The following is a 20,978-nucleotide window of genomic DNA, read 5'->3' as shown; positions in this document are numbered from 1 at the left end:
AAATAAAGTAACCAATAGCTTACTCAAAGATGAAATTTAAGTGGAAACCTGAACTGATTTACAGAAAACTTGATGCTTTACATTTTTTAATATTTAAAATGATCACATACAAAATTTATCTGCAAGAAATCAGAGAATAAGTGTGAGGAAATTCAATATTTAATACTGGATCTCTTTTCTCCCTCATGTTTCCATTTTTGTTTGATTTGTATTTGAATATTTGTGAGAAAAGTGTGCACACAAATTCAGTTTATTTTTTCCATTTTCCTGAGTCAGACAATGTTACCAGATACAGACATAGATCCAGGTAATAAGAGGATGCTGATACATGTGACAAGAATTGTATAAATTATGTACCCTAAGTTGACTTTTTAATTGACCTAAATAGAGTCCTCTAGTTAAAAAAAATAATAGAAGGCAAATACATTTTGAAATGTGGCAGAGTTCTATGCCTAACCAGTTGACCAGAAAACATGAAATAGCAGCAGAGTAAGAAAAGAAAGGGAGGGGACTTAACTACTTTGGGAATCTGCTAATCTTGCCACCTGAATGACTAAGGGATTGGACTGGGTGATATTTCATGTTCTTCCTATTCCTAAATTCCACAAGAAAATCAATGTTCCAAAGTTAGGGGCACTATGCCTCTCATGTGCCTAGCACAGGGGCACTTAATAAATCTGCATAAGAAGAGTAAATAAGGGGCAAGGTAACAAATAAGAGGGAACAAATCTCAACTACACAGTAAATAATGGAGAGCAAGGTTAAGAACACCCCTGTAAACAGATTAGACAACATCCCACCATGCCAAACTCTCAGGAATAGTTGCCTTGGCAGTCCGCAGGCAGGTATATGCACATACTCACACACACAAACACCATTTATGGTGATTCATCAAGGCCTTTATCGACAGTGAAAATCTATAAGCTGTGTGCCATAGACAGAAGTACAAACTGACTTGGAGATTTCATTAAAATAGGTTAAACTCAGAAAATTGTTTAATATATCACTAATCAATCACTCAGTAACTGAGAAGCAGGAACTGTGTTTATGGAGGGTTATGTATGCAGCCATTCAATTAGCTGAGTTTTCTGAATCTGAGCAAAACCAAGATCCAGACAAGTTTCACACATCCTTCTTGGATCATCTGAATAGTTAATCTAGACTTTCAAATTATAGAACGATGCTGGTAATCACAGCAATAGGCATTGTATCTGCATTTACCAAATACGTGCCAGACGTCATAGTAAGTTTTCTATACACATTTGCACCTAAGAGGTAGACACTGTGATTTAGGGCCATTTTATAGACAAATGAACAGAGGCTTCACACTCATTCAACATATCTTTATTGAATGACTACAATCTTACAGGACATGTGCCGAGTGCTGAATCCACGGTGACGAATCAAATAGGTTGAAAGAGTGCTTGGTCAGGCCTGTCGTGTTCAGTTCCTCCAGGGCCAAGTCATGAAGCAGATAAATCAGTGTACAGGCCTCTGAACCGGTCAGTCTTGGGTCATTGAAGTACATGTGTGCATGCATGAAGCTTAGTGGTTGTTTGCGGACTCACAAATAATGTAACACAAACTATGTTTATGCCCAATCTGGACAGTTAGATTCAGGAATATGAGGTTAGATGCAAACACAATTGTTTCAGGATGGCATGGCATGGAATACAGGAATGTCGATTAACACAGCCATGAAATTTTTTGCACAATGTGATGACACTGTCACCTCATTTAGCTTAATTATCACACCCCACAGAGTATCTCAGGAAGAAAGTTAGATCCAAAAATCACACTCATCCAATATGCTGTTACCTCCTGCCCTTGTTTATTTTCCCCAAGCTTGATGCAGTGAAGTGGAATTTGCACCAAATCTATGTGTCTGAGTGTTCTCAATTCTCAAATCCAAGTTCCTGTTGAACCAACCTAGTCCCTGATCTCAGAAAGCTTACAGTCTTTTTTTTTTTACATTTTAAAAGTGAGTTTTAATAATTTAATTATGCTTATTTATATATCCAAGGTGACCACAAACAGATTTATTAGAAAGAGGACCCACTGGTATGCTAATTGGTCATGTGCTCAATGATCTGTGAAGTCAACTCCCTATTTTGTATTAGCTTAAGGGCCAGAGAGGGTGAGATTATTGGGGTTATGCCAGCCATGAAATTCTTTACTAATGGTATGGGAATTTCCCCACTCTCAGAGACCTTACATTTTTTTAAGGAAAGATTCTGTGTTATTGCCTGCTTGCTCAGTCGTGTCTGACTCTTTGCAACCCCATGGACTATATAGCCTGCCTGGCTCCTCTGTCCATGGGATCTCCCAGGCAAGAATCATGAAGTGAGTTTCCATTTCCTCCTCCAGGGGTTCTTCCTGACTCAGGGATTTAATCCAAGTCTTCCTGTGTCTCCTGCTTTGGCAGGCAGATTCTTTACTACTGAGCCACCTAGGAAGCTCCATTTTAGGGAAGATAAATGGTTAAAACAATCAACAAAATAAAAATCCTGTGAAAGGCAAAGCTACAGTGATAGAAAGCAGAGGATAGGAACTGACTGCAATTGGGCACAAAGAAATCGTCTGGATGATGGAAATGTTCTGAATCCCAATGCTCATGATGGTTTTGAGACTCAATATATTTGTCAAAATGTATAAAGGTGTATATTTAAAATCACTGAATTTTATTGTAAAGAAATTATATTTCAATAAGGCTGGCAAAAATTGCAACAAACTTTGTAATTTTAATATTATTTTCAATAAAAAATATTTGAGACTTTTAATTTTTAAAATTTATATATACATATGTGTCTATCTATATACACACAAGCATACAATTATACAGTTTTAAAAAAACATATATGACAAACAACAATATGAGTATGTACATATACATGCATGTACATATTTAAGACATTTATAGTTTGCTTAAAATAATATATAATTGTATATACATATGTACATACATATGTATATATATGTACATATGTATATCACATTTTGAAAAAGTGATATTTAAAACTAGAGTTTAGGAGGTCTTGAAGAATGTCCTCCTTTAGATTTAATGTGAGCAATACATTAAAAACATATTATTCTTGAGAATAATCAAGAGTTCATAGGTTTCCTCATTGAGTAGCAAAATCTTTCAGAATGGGTTTTATAGACTGACTTCTAAAACAGACAAGGGTATAGCTTTCATAGTACTTATTAAAGTATTTACACAAAAGGAAAAAACAAATGAGATCAAAATTATAAAATTTGATAAATGTTTCAAAAGAAAAATGTCAGAGTACTAGAAATAGTCTGGAAAAATAAAATTATTTATTTTTTAAAAATAGCAAATTATTTTCAATACTAATGTTTACTGAAAGTAAAAATAAGTGTTGAAAAAAAAACTTGCATAACTTTATACAAGTTATAAAGTATGGGTTTAGAAATAAACTAGCTTTCCTGTGGAAAGTTCAGAAAGCTTAGATGTCTAAACTTGCTTATAGCTGACTTCCCATAAAGACACGGCTCATAATATTTTTTTCTCTTGATATACTTCCTTTTTACTACATCTCTTTAACTGATTGTCTCTAGACCAGCAAGAAATGGACCATAAAACTAATAATCGTGCATACTTTTTACTAGTATCTTTGTTTCTTTTTATAAAGGCAATCATGCAAGATATTAAATTATTTTAAAAGAGTTTCCATATTTAACATAATGTGCTAATGACTATCACACACTTGCCTGAGAAAATGGTAAGGATATGAAGACTGGCTTCATTAGACAGAGACTATTACTGAGGAGGAGACAAGCGCCAATGTCTCATTAAAGGGTTACATATTGTGAAACAGAACAAGGTAATACTACGTGATTTTATATAGAAAAACACTATAGGGTAAAAACATTGACATGTTGAGTTAAAAATAATCCTTCAAAAGGCCAAAGTTAACAGTTAAAACCACTTTTTATCTAGAAATTGGCAAAAGATTTATCTAAAATGTTTATATTTTTGCCACTCCATAAATCAAAATTAGTTTTCCATTAAAAAAATTGGATCAGAGATGATTATCTTCTTGCCAATTTTCAGCTAAATGCAAATGGAAACATCTGAGATTTTAAACTGAAAACTGAAGTTTATAGATATATAGTAAAACTACTGCCTGTGAGTGTTACATTATGAGATCTGAGTAGCATATGAGGTTATGAGTTACTAATAATTTCAGATATATTGATTTCCTTATACTAAACTTATAAACACAAACCCAAAGCTTAGATTTGTATTATTGTGTTTATTATGTTATTTCTTGGAGAAGGCAATGGCAAGCCACTCTAGTACTATTGCCTAGAAAATCCCATGGATGGAGGAGCCTGGTAGGCTGCAGTCCATGGGGTCGCTAAGGGTCGGACATGACTGAGCGACTTCACTTTCACTTTTCACTTTCACACATTGGAGAAGGAAATGGCAACCCACTCCAGTGTTCTTGCCTGGAGAATCCCAGGGACGGGGGAGCCTGGTGGGCTTCCGTCTATGGGGTCACACAGAGTCGGATACGACTGAAATGACTTAGCAGCAGCAGCATGTTATTTCTACCTTTTAATATTGATGTAATGATAGTGTAACTTCTATTTATTCTTCACATTTCAACTCAAAACTTTTTCTGGGCTCCCAAAACAAGGCCAGATGCTGGTTATCTGCCCTTCATAGCACCATATATCTTTGCTTTGTAGGTCTTGAATTTTTACCTGCCCTTGCCCTTGTGTTACTATTTGATGAATAAGCTTGTAAGCTACACAAGAGATCACATGTGGTTTTTACCCACTGTTTCATCCCTAGCACCTAATATTACGTCCAGGGCATAGTAGACACTTAGTAAACATTTATTAAATGAATGAAATCTGATTGCCACAATATTACTTCTATGATTTAAAAAAAAATATATGACCAATGATTTAGTAATGACTCTATTACCACTAGGCTTTTCTCTTCTGTATTTCCCAAGTGTTATCTGCCTTAAATGTTTCAGACCAGCAAACTGTACCCTTTGCCCCAAGCCAGTGGTTTTTTCTCTGTTTTCCATATTCCTTCCCCAGCCTGTGAATGTGACCATAGACAAGGAAATGCTGAGGTGTTAGGCCTTCTGCCCTTGTTACAGTGCACGGCATATTTTTCACCTGGACTCCACTCTCAGAATCTTCTTTCCTAACTTTAGTGAAGGTTCAAAGTTTGTGGAAGAGAAAACAAAACTCTTTCACCCTAAAACACTTTTGAGGTTTTAGAATCCTAATAAAATGACAGAAGAACACTATATTAAAATGTTGTTTCTTGAAAAACTCTGTACTTTAAAAAATGAAGTAGCTGCAGATCACCTTGATCAAGTGACTGAGCTCTATGTAAGCAACAAATGTCTTTCAAAATATAGATGGTCTTTGGGCTTAAATGAATTGGTCCCAGACTTCTACTGATATCCTTCCAGTTACAACCATTGCAGTGTATATTTACATCGACAGCGTATAATCAGACTAGGGTGTGTAAAATAGATAACCAGGTTCTAGTATTTTGATGGACAAAGCACATTTGATGAGGTGGAAAGTCAATGAACACAGAAGAAATTATTGGCAGCAGTGTAACCTCAATGAAATTTGGTTCTTTCCCCTGGGACAGAAAGAGAATACTAACATGAAAACCAAAATATAGCTTTTACCGTGGGCCATAAAGACAGCAATAGAAAAGATTCATTCTTGATGATCGATTTCATTTACCCAATGTAGGTCCATTGTGGTAAAAAGAATGATTTTTACCAAAAGACAAACTTTGAACAAATGAGCTCATTTCCATCATGTTGACAAGTCTTAAGTCATGCGATATGCTGAAATATGCATCCCAAAGCTCCATTATAGAATCATTAAACTGATTTTTTCACCAAAATATATATCTTTTTCTTTTTAAATTTTAAAGGGGAAGACAGGTGGCTAAAGACTAATACATTTTAAAAGAACTGATGGGATCTAGCCAGCTCCCTCCTTGTCACACAACTCTGAATGATTAGGGGTACTGACTGCCAAATGTGTTTAAAAACTCATTTGAAATGAAGAAAAGACTCAGAAATAAACAAAAAGAGGAGGGAGGAAGGGGACATTTTAATTTTACATTTTTTTTCTTTCTTTATTTTTAAAAGGAGAAATAAAGCTGTTCTTTTATTAAAAAATGGCAAAGTCATATTGAGGTAGGCTGAACACTTACATTTTAATTCTAAAGTCTGAAGGAATTTTTAGTTGTTGCTATTGACCTATAGATAGGAAGTTAGCAGGAGATTCGATGATGAGATTTTAACATTTATAATATTATAAAACTTCTTTCATACAGATTTCTATCAAGGTGTCTGCAAAAGTAATAGCTCTGTGACTAAAGCATGTAGAAGTATGATAGCACTGAAGTATTAAGAAAGTAATGCTTTTATGTGTTTAAATGTGTAAGTCACATTCATCAAATATGTGTCTGTATTGAAATATAGAATATAAATATACCAGTGCAAAGATACATTCATACAAATATATATATTATACTTAATATATATGTTATAGATATGTGCTGAAATACATAGTTTAAAAGTCACATGTGTCTTTTCTAGCATTTTTACTGTTTATTCAATAGCTCTCCCTCCAGCCCAGAAGAAAAGGAGACATTTTTCAAGAGAAGTTAGAAACTATTTGAAAATGAATGAAATCCTGAGTTTTCCAACACGGTAGAAGAAATGTTGATTGCATGTAAAAGGTATTTTGGAATATATTTGAATGCTTATTATTGCTGTAAGTGTAGGAAGACACATGCGCATGGGTTGGGGTCAAGAATGTTCTCACTGCCCCAGTGCATAGGACCCAAATCTGCCATGGTCCATTTGAACTGTGGCACTCCTTTAAAAATAAAGGACTTGCTCTGCAATTACCAATCTGCCTGGGCATGTACATAAAGAGAGCTGACAAATGATAAAGGAAATTGGAAAGGTTGAGAGGATAAAGTCAATAATAGATTTATCTCCAGACATTTAGCACTTGAAGTGCATCTGTTATACAATATGCAGACATATTTTACAGCAAATTTGGAGATACTGTGAGCCCACTGGGAAGGGACAATATCTAATTTTATATTCTATATAATTCTGAGCATAACTTTGATGCTTAATCAGTAAGAGCAGGAGGTACCCCCTTGTGCTTACAAAAGGAGAAATTCATGAAAAGGATATGGGGACATAACCTGAGGTTCTGTAGGCAGTAACAGTGTGGAAGAATGGTGCAAGAAAAGAGCAAAGCCAAATGCAAAAGAAGAGAGTTATATTTTATGTGCAACATGAGAAGATTGTATTCTGAAAGTTTTTTCCATCAATAAAAGTCAAAATTTATATATTTTCCCAAACTCAAAAACAGTTATTACAAGTTTTTATTCTAAAACAGTACAAAAGTTCAGTAATAAATTGAAAACAATTTTTAACTTTCATTGAAATTCATTTTGGAAGCAATTTCATGCTCGCTTGAACATTATTTCCCCCCAAGAATTTGGTTTGTTCTTTCAAAAAAATTTATGTTATTTCATGAATTATGTAAATATTATTAATCATAGATATTGTAACATTTTTTGTTTTTATATTTCTAGTATTTAAAATAATATGGCCTCATTTACAAAGTGTGTGGAAAAAAAACAAATTAAGCCTGTTTATGTATGTATAATAGAGATATTTCTATTTTACTATCCATGTTTTTCACCTATTTATTTTCTTTCCTTAACTACTCATGCATGCAAAAAGACACATCTTAAGACTTTAATTTTATTTAATTTTGTATAAGTTTGTCCAATATAGTTAAAAATCATATGAAAATACTAAAATGGAAAAAATTCTTGCATCATAGCTTATTGCCCCAAGAGAAAAAAATATGCTTTGGCCCTGTTGTTACTTCTTATTCGGCTAAAAAATGTTTACCCAAAGGAGTTACTTATGGCTTTTTAACTGAAACAGGCAGTTGGCTGATTTTTGCCCTGCCATCTCCCCACACACTTAATTTTGTAGCCACTGTGTAAATTTCTAAAGTCTCTGTTTTAGTTGTCAATTAAAATGAATTATGCCCCTTTGTTGTTGGAAGAGGTTATTTGACATTATGAAGAGGGCTTGGTACCCAGACCCTTGATATGGGAGGGTTTTCTGCTATTATTGTGAAGCCAGTTGCTTAGCTTTCAGTGGTGTGATACCATTCCTTTCCCAAATCACAGCACTCTGTTCTGTCTTGAGAGTTCATAGGTTTACCTTTTTTAAAAGGCATTGTACATCAAAATGATCTGTTTTAGAGAGTAACTCCAAGATAGAGTGTGGCTAGACGTAGCTTACAATCTTTTCACTTACCTATTGCCTGCAGTTCACATGTATTAAAAGTTTCTGGTAAGAAAAATGACAAACTTCTCACAATCTGATGCATCAATTTAAAAAGATTTACCAAGCTTGTTACTACTTATTTTTAATGCTTTCTTAAAGTTATATCAATTCATTTTCTTTCCCCTACTTCCTTCTTTTGAAAAATCAAATATCAAATATATAGATGCACTAATAACAGAGAAAAAGCTTGGGAGTAATTTTAACATCTAAGATTTCTCCTTCTAGAAAAGCTTAAATTTTTTTCTGATTTTAATATTTAAAGTAGATATCATGATCTAGATCTTGGTTAAAACAAATAGTTTCTCTTAAGAGAATTTTTAAAAAAGGAAAAAGAGATCCTGGCATTATCTCAGCTGATCTTAAGCTAACAACTGGGAAAGAACACAGAAAACATAAAGAGTTGCTGATTCTTTTTTCTGAAGACATTGTAGCATCCCCTTTGGAACTTTATGCTAGTAAAATCCAGTTACATTACTGGACAGTTGCTGGAAACAGTAGTTGTACAACAGTGTTTTAAAGAAAGAGTTTTTTAATAGATTCAATCAAGGCCATTCTCTCTTACATTAAGAAGGGAATCAAGACAACAGCTCTACCATAGCTTAACTGTATTTTATTTAAGCTTTCAATTGTTATGTGGATCAAAGCAACCTTAGAACACACAACACAAACTGACTAGGCTATACTCTTGATTAGTTCCTTTCCATTAAGCAAAATAGAAATTCCTCAAAATCCTTAGTAAATCGATCTTTGAAAATAGTGGGGAAAACATAGTATACAGTTAAATGTACTATTAAGAAAATACAGTAATCAGTGGGACCCTCTTCTAAGTCTTAGCAGTGAACTAAAGAAGATATAACATTCAATTGTATACTGGATACCAGCTATATTTTGCAGCTGTATAGTATTAGTTTTAAATAAAATATGAGGGAAAAGAGCCAAATAGAACTTTCTGAAAGAAATAGAGAACAGAATGTATGTTCAATAAGCTGAGATTTTAGTGTGTTTGACATAAAATAAAAATGCACAACTGTGATTTGGAGAATGGTTAGGCAAGATTATTATGTGCTCCTGGATATTCAGAAAACTGTGTCCAGATCCATTTTATCTTACAGGTCCCTGAAGTCCTGTGTGTGTCTTCTTATGTGAACATGAAGACTTCTGGACTAGACACTGTGGATTCACCAAGAGAATGAATTGGGAATTATTTTATAAACAAAATTTCAGTAAGAAAAAGAAGCAATGAGAATTTTTGTTTTGAAATTTTGCAAGTAGATAAGGAAGAATGAGCCAAAATAGTCACTTTCAGCCTTTTTTCACTGATCAATTTATGGTTTCAAATAAAAATACTCTTTTAGATTTTTAAATGAGAAAAATATGTATATAACAGTATATATATACATATGTATACATGTATATATATATATATATTCCTGCCTGTTTCCAATATTAGCAATTACAAAATTGTTTTAAACATTGCTTCTTCTAGGAATGGGTTCTATTCCTTTCATGAGTAAATATGGATTTGCAAGAATTTTCTCTGACCTTTATAAAATGCTATGGCAGATTATATTACAGTGTTTTATTCTTCCATATACAATATGAAGGTCACTTATGTTCTGTAATGAGTGAGGGCTCTATTTTACTAATGTTTTCCATATCTCATTTCCAAACTGATCTCTAGCTTTATCCTTGTAGTCTGGAAGTCGTTGGGTGGACTGATTCATTGTCTAGGGTCAAATAAAAACAATTCTAAGAAAAAGTGCAGTTGAAGAAAATGAAGATTAAAAGAATGATTTAATTTTAACATTAAAAAAATCAGGTGTTTGAATTTCTTTCTTTTTCTTTAATGTATATTTGATTATGTGAAATTTTCATAATTGTTTTCCAATCTGATTATCCAGAAAGCTGATGTTTTGCTATTTTAGGTATTCTAAAATATTGTGTAGTGTCTTTTTCTATGTTCATACTCTTTCCCTTTCTTCTAATACATCCCTACCAGGACTTTTTCTCTACATTCAGTGTATTTTCTTCATTCTTTCTAATTGTTGTTTTTGATCTCTCTTCTCTCATTTAGAAGCTTTCTTCAATTCTTCAGACTCTAAATGAGTCAAAGAGGGCCTCTATGGATAATTGGTCCACCTAAGCCTAGACATGCTAAGTAATATGGCTGAGTTTCTTAGCAGATGATACTTTGTTCTTTCATATACGTCATTGTATCACATTCAAAAAAAAAAAAAAAAAAGAAATAAGGATTTCTTTTGGAAAAGGATAATAAAGTTTCAACTGCTAAAAATTTAATTTCATATGAAGAGTTTATTACTGCTAGTGAGGTGACTCATTACAGTGTAGATATTTTATAGGGTCAATGAGACGAGAATGAATCCTTTTCAAACACAGCAATCTCTTTGTGGGTGGGATTAGGGAATCAGGTATTATTTTGGGAACACATGGGGAAAGTATGTGCTGCAAAATTCTTTGAAGCTTTTGATTTTACTGCCAGAAATTTGTCAGGAATCCGAAAATTTTCTTCTATTTTTTAAAAATTTTAGTCATTCTTTTCTAATCAGGAATCAAGGATGATAAGAGTTTGAAGTCACGCTCTGTGGGGGCATCAACCTCGGAAAACCGTTGGTGTGCACAAACATGATATTTGTTCATACAAGGGTATTTAACCATATACAGCACACAATGGAGCATTTTCACAGCAGAAAGAGGAGGCTTGGGCAATTTGGAAAGCTGCCATAGAGAAAATCTGGCCTTGAGTGTCTCAGGAAGTTGCCACTAGAGGGCGGTTATTGTACCAAAGCTTCATCCTATACTATTGCTTTTTTTTTTTTTTGGTGCTAGTTGTCCAGTTAACAAAAAATGTAGCATACTCATAAGGAACTTTAGACTTCATGTAGTATAACTCTGACTGCGAGTTCATTTTCAGTTTCAAAAGGGATGTCAATATTGTTGATAGTGAATAAAGGCAGAAACAAAATTTCTTATTGGTAGATTTGCTAGTAGATTTTTATGTGACAAATGGAAAGAAGAAGATAGTGCCTTATTAGATGATTAAAACTCCCATGTACTACCCCCCCCCCAAATAGATATTTATTTACTCTGTTTTACTCCTTTGTTTTCCTTAGGAGTGATGGAGCAAGTTGATGTTTATTGCCAGGAACTTTTGAAGCCATTAATTTTTAAAGGACTTTTTTCTTCTCCTTGCCAAGAGGCATCTTAGTGAGATATTTTGGATTTGATCCTAAACATCCTTTATAGTTTTGTATACATTTTATCTTGGTTGGAACATCAGAGGATATAAATTAGAGTCATGCATTTAATAGCATGAAATGTAACATAATGCAAGCTTTAATACCTGGAATACAGTAAACCAGTAGCTCTGAGTTATATTACCCATCGTAAACTTCTTTAACCTGTGGCTCATTTTCAAAATAATAAACCTAACTATTCCATAAAAATATCTCAACACAGAAGAGCCAGAAAAGTGAAGGACATGAACAGATGGTACATCAATCTTCTGCATTTATACAATTTGTTTTTTAATGCAAATAGTGTGGGTTGCCTGCTCATGCCTTGGATATTTGTTCCAAAGATGAGCACATTTTCTTATCTTTCTGGATCAATGTGACATTTGCAGTTATCATAAAGTGGGAGCCCATTTAATGATGCTAATGCTTCCTTAATGTAAAAATAAAATCACCTTCTTTATAAAAGCAAACAGATTAAAAGTCCCAAAGAGACCATTGAAATCTGTGACATTTGCAGTTACTGGTAACTAGATGGCTTGATTATACACAGGTTAAAAAAAGAAATCTTAAAAGCATTGTTTATGATCATTAATCATAACATTCAATGTGAATTCTAGATTCCCTTATGAGCAAGAGAGTAAATAAGAATCTATTTGGATAAGGAAACCAGCAAGTTGAAGACTTTTTCAAAAGAGTTACCAAAGTTAAATGTTAAATAAGCATCTCTAAATTTTTAGAGAGCTTGCAGATTTTTACTCTTTGTGGATCCTTAAAAATAAATGATAGTATTTCTGAGATGTAATGTTTTTCTAAAACAGAAAATACTTAAAAATAGTAAGACAGTTTAGGTAGTAATAGTAAGACAGAGTAGGTGTGGCATTGATTTTTTAAAAAATCTTAATTCATAGAACTATTCCAGTGTATACTCACTCCCCTCCTCCATATATTTTATCTTTCATGGAGAAAAGCCATTTATAGAAGAGTGACGTTTCTAAGTCTCATTCAGTTCCATCAGTAGAGCCCGCTTGGCTACTTCATGGGGAGCCTGCTTTGGGAATTCGTTTCTTTTTCATGTGTATTGTTGTGTCTGTTTTCGATGTTTCATACACATGCCCAGAGGCCGTCTGGCAGCCTATACACTTTTTAAAGCCAATTTGAAAAAGCAAATCATTTTCCTTCCTGCTAAGACAGCTGGCTGTTGCATATAGTGTTTTCCACTAGAAATGAGTTATGGTCACTAACTAATTCCAGAAGGTCCAAAGAGTTGGCATTTGATGAGAGCAAATTTTGATCACTATCAAATTGGCATCAACTCCAATAATGAGCTAACATATGAAATGCAGAACACAAGATTGTCCTATAAGTAACCTCAGCCACTCTGTGTAATGCTAATGGAGATAAAACAAGGACAACATCACCTCAGGGATGTTCTCTACAACAAGTGGAGGTAAGTCTTGGGTGTTTGCAGCTTTTATAGATCTCATTTCATGTGGAATCATAATCAACTCCCTTCCGTGATAGGTGGGGCTGTGTTGACAGAGGTTATCTATATATTTGCCGTAGATCACACACCCAGTTTAATAAATAGAGCTGATGGAGTGAGATAACTTAAATCTGAGAAACAGGACCTTTATTGCAGCAATGAAGTATATTTTAGATTCAGGTTTATGTGCCCAGGATTAAAATGAAATCATGGTGACCTGAAATAATTGAATTATATTTTGAAAAAAAAATATGCTAGCTGAAACTTAGCATCTCAGAAAGGCTGTTTATCCATTCTCTCATTCAATCACCTATTTACCAACAAATATTTAGCACCTGTTTTGCAAACCAGGTTCACATGACAAACATTAAAGATAAAGTAACAAACAAGACAGACACACTCACTTTCTATGTCTACAGAGTATGTAGTGCATCAAGAAAAAATATTGGCCAGTAATTATAATAAATTGTAATAGAGGATATATAGAGTATTTATGACACGACTGAGCAACTTCACTTTCACTTTTCACTTTCATGCATTGGAGAAGGAAATGGCAACCCACTAAGGTGTTCTTGCCTAGAGAATCCCAGGGACTGGGGAGCCTGGTGGGCTGCCGTCTATGGGGTTGCACAGAGTCAGACTTGACTGCAGTGACTTAGCAGCAACAGCAGCAGTAGCATATTTGCTGGAGCAGCCGTGAAGAGATACCCCACGTCCAAGATAAGAGAAACCCAAGTAAGATGGTAGGTGTTGCGAGAGGGCATCAGAGGACAGACACACTGAAAACATAATCGCAGAAAACTAGCCAATCAGATCACATGGACCACAGCCTGTCTAACTCAATGAAACTAAGCCATGCCATGTGGGGCCACCCAAGACAGACGGGTCATGGTGGAGAGATCAGACAGAATGTGGTCCACTGGAGAAGGGAATGGCAAACCACTTCAGTATTCTTGCCTTGAGAACCCCGTGGACAGTATGAAAAACCAAATGATAGGATACTGAATGAGGAACCCCCCAGGTCGGTAGGTGCCCAGTATGCTACAGGAGATCAGTGGAGAAATAACTCCAGAAAGAATGAAGGATGGAGCCAAAGCAAAAACAATAAACAGTTGTGCATGTGACTGGTGATAGAAGCAAGGTCCAATGCTGTAAAGAGCAATATTGCATAGGAACCTGGAATGTTAGGTCCATGAATCAAGGCAAATTTGAAATAGTTAAACAGGAGATGGCAAAGGTGAACATCGACATTCTAGGAATCAGGAAAACTAAAATGGACTGGAATGGGTGAATTTACTCAGATGACCATTATATATACTCCTATGGGCAGGAATCCCTTAGAAGAAATGGAGTAGCCATCGTGGTCAAAAAAAGGGCCCGAAATGGAGTTCAGTTCAGTTCAGTCTCTCAGTCATGTCCGACTCTCCGCGACCCCATGAATCACAGCACGCCAGGCCTCCCTGTCCATCACCAACTCCCGGAGTACACTCAAACTCATGTCCACAGAGTCGGTGATGCCATTCAGCCATCTCATTCTCCGTCGTCCCCTTCTCCTCCCGCCCCCAACCTTTCCCAGCATCAGAGTCTTTTCCAGTGAGTCAACTCGTCGCATGAGGTGGCCAAAGTATTGCAGTTTCAGCTTTAGCATCAGTCCCTCCAATGAACATCCAGGATTGATCTCCTTTAGAATGGACCGGTTGGATCTCCTTGCAGTATAAGGAACTCTCAAGAGTCTTCTCCAACACCACAGTTCAAAAGCATCAATTCTTCGGCGATCAGCTTTCTTCACAGTCCAACTCTCACATCCATACATGACCACGGGAAAAACCATTGCCTTGACTAGACGGACCTTGGTTGGCAAAGTAATGTCTCTGCTTTTTAATATACTATCAAGGTTGGTCATAACTTTCCTTCCAAGGAGCAAGTGTCTTTTAATTTCATGGCTGCAATCAGCATCCGCAGTGATTTTGGAGCCCAAAAATAAAAAGTCTGACACTGTTTCCACTGTTTTTCCATCTATTTCCCATGAAGTGATGGGACCAGATGCCATGATCTTTGTTTTCTGAATGTTGAGCTTCAAGCCAACCTTTTCACTCTCCTCTTTCACTTTTATCAAGAGGCTTTTGAGTTCCTCTTCACTTTCTGCCATAAGGGTACTTGGATGCAATCTCAAAAATGACAGAATGATCTCTGTTCATTTCAAAGGCAAACCACTCAATACCAGAGTGATCCAAGCCTGTGCCCTAACCAGTAACACTGAAGAAGCTGAAGTTGAATGGTTCTATGACTACAAGACCTTTTAGAACTAACACCCAAAAAAGATGTCCTTTTCATTATAGGGGACTGGAATGCAAAAGTAGGAAGTCAAGAAACACCTGGAGTAACAGGCAAATTTGGCCTTGGAACACAGAGTGAAGCAGGGCAAAGGCTAATAGAGCTTTGCCAAGAGAACACACTGGTCATAGCAAACACCCTCTTCCAACAACACAAGAGAAGACTCTACACATGGACATCACCAGATGGTCAACACTGAAATCAGATTGATTGTATTCTTTGCAGCCAAAGATGGAGAAGCTCTATACAGTCACAAAAACAAGACTGGGAGCTGACTGTGGCTCAGATCATGAACTTCTTATTGCCAAATTCAGACTTAAGAAAGTGGGGAAAATCACTAGACCGTTTATGTATGACCTAAATCAAATCCCTTATGATTATATAGTGGAAGTGACAAATAGATTTAAGGGGCTAGATATGATAGAGTACCTGATGAACTATGGATGGAGGTTCATGATATTGTACAGGAGACAGGGATCAAGACCATCCCCATGGAAAAGAAATGTAAAAAAGCAAAATGGCTGTCTGAGATGGTCTTAAAAATAGCTGTGAAAAGAGGAGAAGTGAAAAGCAAATGAGAAAAAGAAAGATATTCCCATTTGAATGCAGAGTTCCAAAGAATAGCAAGGAGAGATAAGAAAGCTTCCTGAGTGATCAATGCAAAGAAATAGAGGAAAAGAACAGAATGTGAAAGACTAGAGATCTCTTCAAGAAAATTAGAGATACCAAGGGAAAATTTCATGCAAAAATGTACTCGATAAGGACAGAAATGGTATGGCCTAACAGAAGCAGAAGATATTAAGAAGAGGTGGCAAGAACACACAGAAGAACTGTACAAAAAGATCTTCATGACCCAGACAATCACTATGGTGTGATCACTCACTTAAAGCCAGGCATCCTGGAATGTGAAGTCAAGTGGGCCTTAAAAAGCATCACTACGAACAAAGCTAGTGGAGGTGATGGAATTCCAGTTGAGCTATTTCAAATCCTGAAAGATGATGCTGTGAACGTACTGCACTCAATATGTCAGCAAATTTGGAAAACTCAGCAGTGGCCACAGGACTGAAAAAGGTCAGTTTTCATTCCCATCCCAAAGAAAGGCAACGCCAGAGAATGCTCAAACTACCACACAATTGCACTCATCTCACACGATAGTAAAGTAATTCTCAAAATTCTCCAAGTATTGTATTCAGCAATATGTGAACCGTGAACTCCCAGATGTTCAAGCTGGTTTTAGAAAAGGCAGAAGTGAAGTGGCTCAGTCGTCTCCGACTGTTTGCAACCCCATGGACTATAGCCCACCAGGCTCCTCGGTCCATGGGATTTTCCAGGCATGAATACTGAAGTGGGTTGCCATTTACTTCTCCATTAGAAAAGGCAGAGGAACCATCAAATTGCCAACATCCACTGGATTATCGAAAAAGCAAAAGAGTTCCAGAAAAACCTCTATTTTTGCTTTATTGATTATGCCAAAGTCTTTTCCTGTGTGGATCACAATAAACCGTGGAAAGTTCTGAAAGAGGTAGGAATACCAGACCACCTGACCTGCCTCTGGAGAGACCTGTATGCAGGTCTGGAAGCAACAGTTAGAACTGGACATGCTGTTTATTTAACTTATATGCAGAGTACATCATGAGGAACACTAGGCTGGATGAAGCACAGGCTAGTATCAAGAATGCTGGGAGAAATATCAATAACCTCAGATATGCAGATGACACCACCCTTATGGCAGAAAGTGAAGAGGAACTAAAAAACCTCTTGATGAAAGTGAAAGAGGAGAGTGAAAAGGTTGGCTTAAAGCTCAACATTCAGAAAACTAAGATCATGGCATCTGGTCCCATCATTTCACGGGAAATAGATGGGAAAACAGTGGAAACAGTGTCAGACTTTATTTTTTGGGCTCCAACATCACTGCAGATGGTGATTTCAGCCATGAAATTAAAAGACACTTACTCCTTGGAAGGAAAGTTATGACCAATCTAGATAGTATATTAAAAAGCAGAGATATTACTTTGCCAACAGAAGTCCATCTAGTCAAGGCTATGGTTTTTCCAGTGGTCATGTATGGATGTGAGAGTTGGACTGTGAAGAAAGCTGATCACCAAAGAATTGATGCTTTTGAACTGTGGTGTTGGAGAAGACTCTTGAGAGTCTCTTGGGCTGCAAGGAGATCCAACCAGTCCATTCTAAAGGAGATCAGTCCTGGGTATTCATTGGAAGGACTGATGTTGAGGCTGAAGCTCCAATACTTAGGCCACGTGATGCAAAGAGCTGACTCATTGGAAAAGACCCTGATGCTGGGAGGGATTGGGGGCAGGAGGAGTAGGGAACCACAGAAGATGAGATGGCTGGATGGCATCACCAACTCGATGCACATGAGTTTGGGTGCACTCCAGGAGTTGGTGATGGACAGGGAGGCCTGGCGTGCTGCAGTTCATGGGGTCACAAAGAGTTGGACACAACTGAGAGAGTGAACTGAAGTGAGCATATGGGGATGTAATGTAACCTAAAAGTCAGGAACGAGAGAAAAGAAGAGTGTTCCAGAAGAGGGAATGGGAAGAGTAAAAGTTTAGTGTAAATGGTGGTATATTGGAGGAACTGAAAATAGCTTAGAAAGTCTCCAGTGTGTATAATGGGAAAAAGAGAGGATAAGCAATGAAGATGAGTATGGAAGACAAGTAGGGTCCATGCAGTCGACTTGAAAAGAGATACCACTGAATGGTTTTACATGACAGTGAGAACAGAAGGATGGAATGCTAATCACTTCTGTTGGCTGAAAGGATCTGGGAAAGACCATGTGATTCTTGGCATGTCTTGGCAAAAGTTTAGTTGGTACACCTTTTCTTTCTGTACCTAAAGAGTGTTCCAGAATGTCATATGTTGCTAGAGAACTGGTTAAAGTCATATTTGTCTTTGTGTACTCATAAACCCTTTCATAGTTCCAACCTAGTGAATGGCAAATAGTAGCTGCTCAATAAAATACTGTAAAATAGAATTCAAAGGATGTATCTGTACTGTGACTGATGTTCCAATTTACCACAAACCCAGTGGCTGAAAACAACAGAAATTTATTCTCTCACAGTTCTGGAGGTTGTAAGACTAAAGTCAGCCCAAAGCCGAGGTGGTGTTAAGGTTGTGCTATGTGTGTGCTAAGTTGTTTCAGTCATGTTAGATTCTTTGCAATCCCATGGACTGTAGACTGCCAGGCTCCTCTTCTATGGCATTCTCCAGGCAAGAATACTGGAGTGGGTTGCCGTGCCTTCTTTCAGGGGACCTTCCCAACATAGGGATGGAACCCACATCTCTTATGTCTCCTGCTTGGCAGGCAGGTTCTTTACCACTAGTGCCACAGGGGAGAATTCACTCCTTGCTTCTTCCAACTTCTGGTGCCTGCTAGTATTCCTGGGTTCCTGTTGCCTCTCTCTATTCTCTGTCTCTCTCTTCACACAGCCATCTATTTTGTATATCTGTCTAATCTTCCCCTGCCTCTCTCTTATAAGAATGCTTGTGATAGCATTAAGGGTTCACTCTAATTATCCAGTATAATCTCTGCATACTTTGCCACATATAATAGCATTTGAAGGTTCCTGCATTATGATCTTATATCTTTGGTGGAGGGGAGGGTATTTTTCAATCTATACCAGTACTTATTCACAGTTCTCATATTTAGGATTTCAGTGTTGAGGAAAAGGGTGGATAGTTCTACATTTAACTATGCACCCTTGGTCTGGATATGACTCCAGAACTCTGGCAATTCTGTGCTGTGAGAACCATGTGGGCATGAGAAGGGTCTCTAAGAACAAGTTATCACAAAGATGCTTTGAATAATTTAGGGCTTATTTGTAGTGATTAAGTGGGTTGTAAGAAAAACAAGGGCAAAGCCAATGTCATTTTGTAGTTTCCATAGGGATTAAGTCCAAAGGAATCTTCTCTGTGATCTCTGGTAGATCCTCCCACAGTCCTACTGAGTTGGGCTAAAACTTCCAACTCAGGGTCTTTGTTTCACTTGAACCATGCACCCAATGCTGCGAGTTTTATTATTATTTATAACAAACAAAAGAGGCTAAGATAAATTCTGTCTTTATGCCAGATGGTTTCTCAGGTTTCAGTTCACAATTATGAGATCTCTTGCAAGAAGTTCCACTCTATAAATAAAATAAGTTATAGGTATTGTTTGGCATAGCATTGTATCATCAAAATTACATCAGTAAACTTGAGGGTCAGTCCTAGCCCAAAACATGGTAAAAGGAATATTTAGAAGTATGTTGGGTATTTTTCATGTGCCGTGATACTCCATTCTCACAGGTCGGTGAAATTATATTATCATCTCCATTTAAAAATAATAAATTATGGGTGAAGAAGTACAATATATTTATGAAGTCATATAGCCAATTTGGAGGGGATCTGTGATTAGAATTGAAGTCAGCCTTACCCCTATGCTTATGATTATTTCATCACACCAGTTATCACTCAGAAGCAGGACTGGAGGTTAGATGTCCTTGGATTCAGCTTGGTGTTTTGCCATATACCATACAACACAAGCTCAGTCCTCAGAAGAGGACGTTTCAAGACAAATAGGCAATGTGTCATTTTACCATTACATTTCAGGAGTCCATTGCCTTAAGATGGAGTATAGTTCAAAAAAATCAATTCAAATAAAGATTAGTTAAACTAGTGAATCATAGGGCCATAAACATCAAGAAAATGATCTTTGTGGAATAGTGCTCACTTTTTGAAGATGCTGTTATGAAGAATAGCCATGACCTTACTCCAAATACTCATGGGGACATTGGTCAACTATCTTTCTGATTTCTCTTGGTTCAGATGAGAAGTTTGAACAGTTTTTGTTTCTTCTAAGTTTAATGCTATGACTCACTAATATTAGCACAGCTCTGAGGACATATTTTTCTGATATATATGGCTTTTACATGAGTCAGAAACACAACTACAAATAGAAAACATTTCTTATTAAGTCATAGTAGAGTAAGTGTTCTGGGTATGCCAAGGACATGGCTACTGCCTTCTCTTCAATAGTCTTTGGCATCCAAAGGATGTCACACGGTTTCTTCCTACAGCGAAGGACAGATTCATGCTGTTACTTTTTTTTTTTTGGGAAATCTTGGTTGAAAGCACCAACAGTGATACAACTCGGTTCATTTTGTCATTTTTTACTCCCTTGAATTACTACATAAATATTAATAGCTAAACACATTGCAAACAGGTGGAGCTCATTCTGTCCCTGGAGCGCTGCCACCGTTATGTGATATCTCAGATGGGTGACGAGATTTTCCATGTGGGGAGGGCGGTCTGTCATTCCATGCCAGCCCCATTGGACACACCCTTGGCTTGGAGTTCTTTATTTCCTGTGATATCTCTATGACAGCCTTCTTGGTCTTTTAACAGTTCATTCAGTAGAGTGGGAAGGAGTAACACACTCCATTTAAAATCCACATTCACTCCACTGTATATCTGGTTACTTATTTTCAGAGAGTGGCTGCT

The sequence above is a fragment of the Moschus berezovskii genome, chromosome 2 (assembly GCF_049115385.1).
Source record: "Moschus berezovskii isolate FMDL1 chromosome 2, NW_MosBer_1.0, whole genome shotgun sequence".
NCBI classification, from domain to species: Eukaryota; Metazoa; Chordata; class Mammalia; order Artiodactyla; family Moschidae; genus Moschus; species Moschus berezovskii.
Note: the sequence above shows the minus strand (reverse complement) of the source record.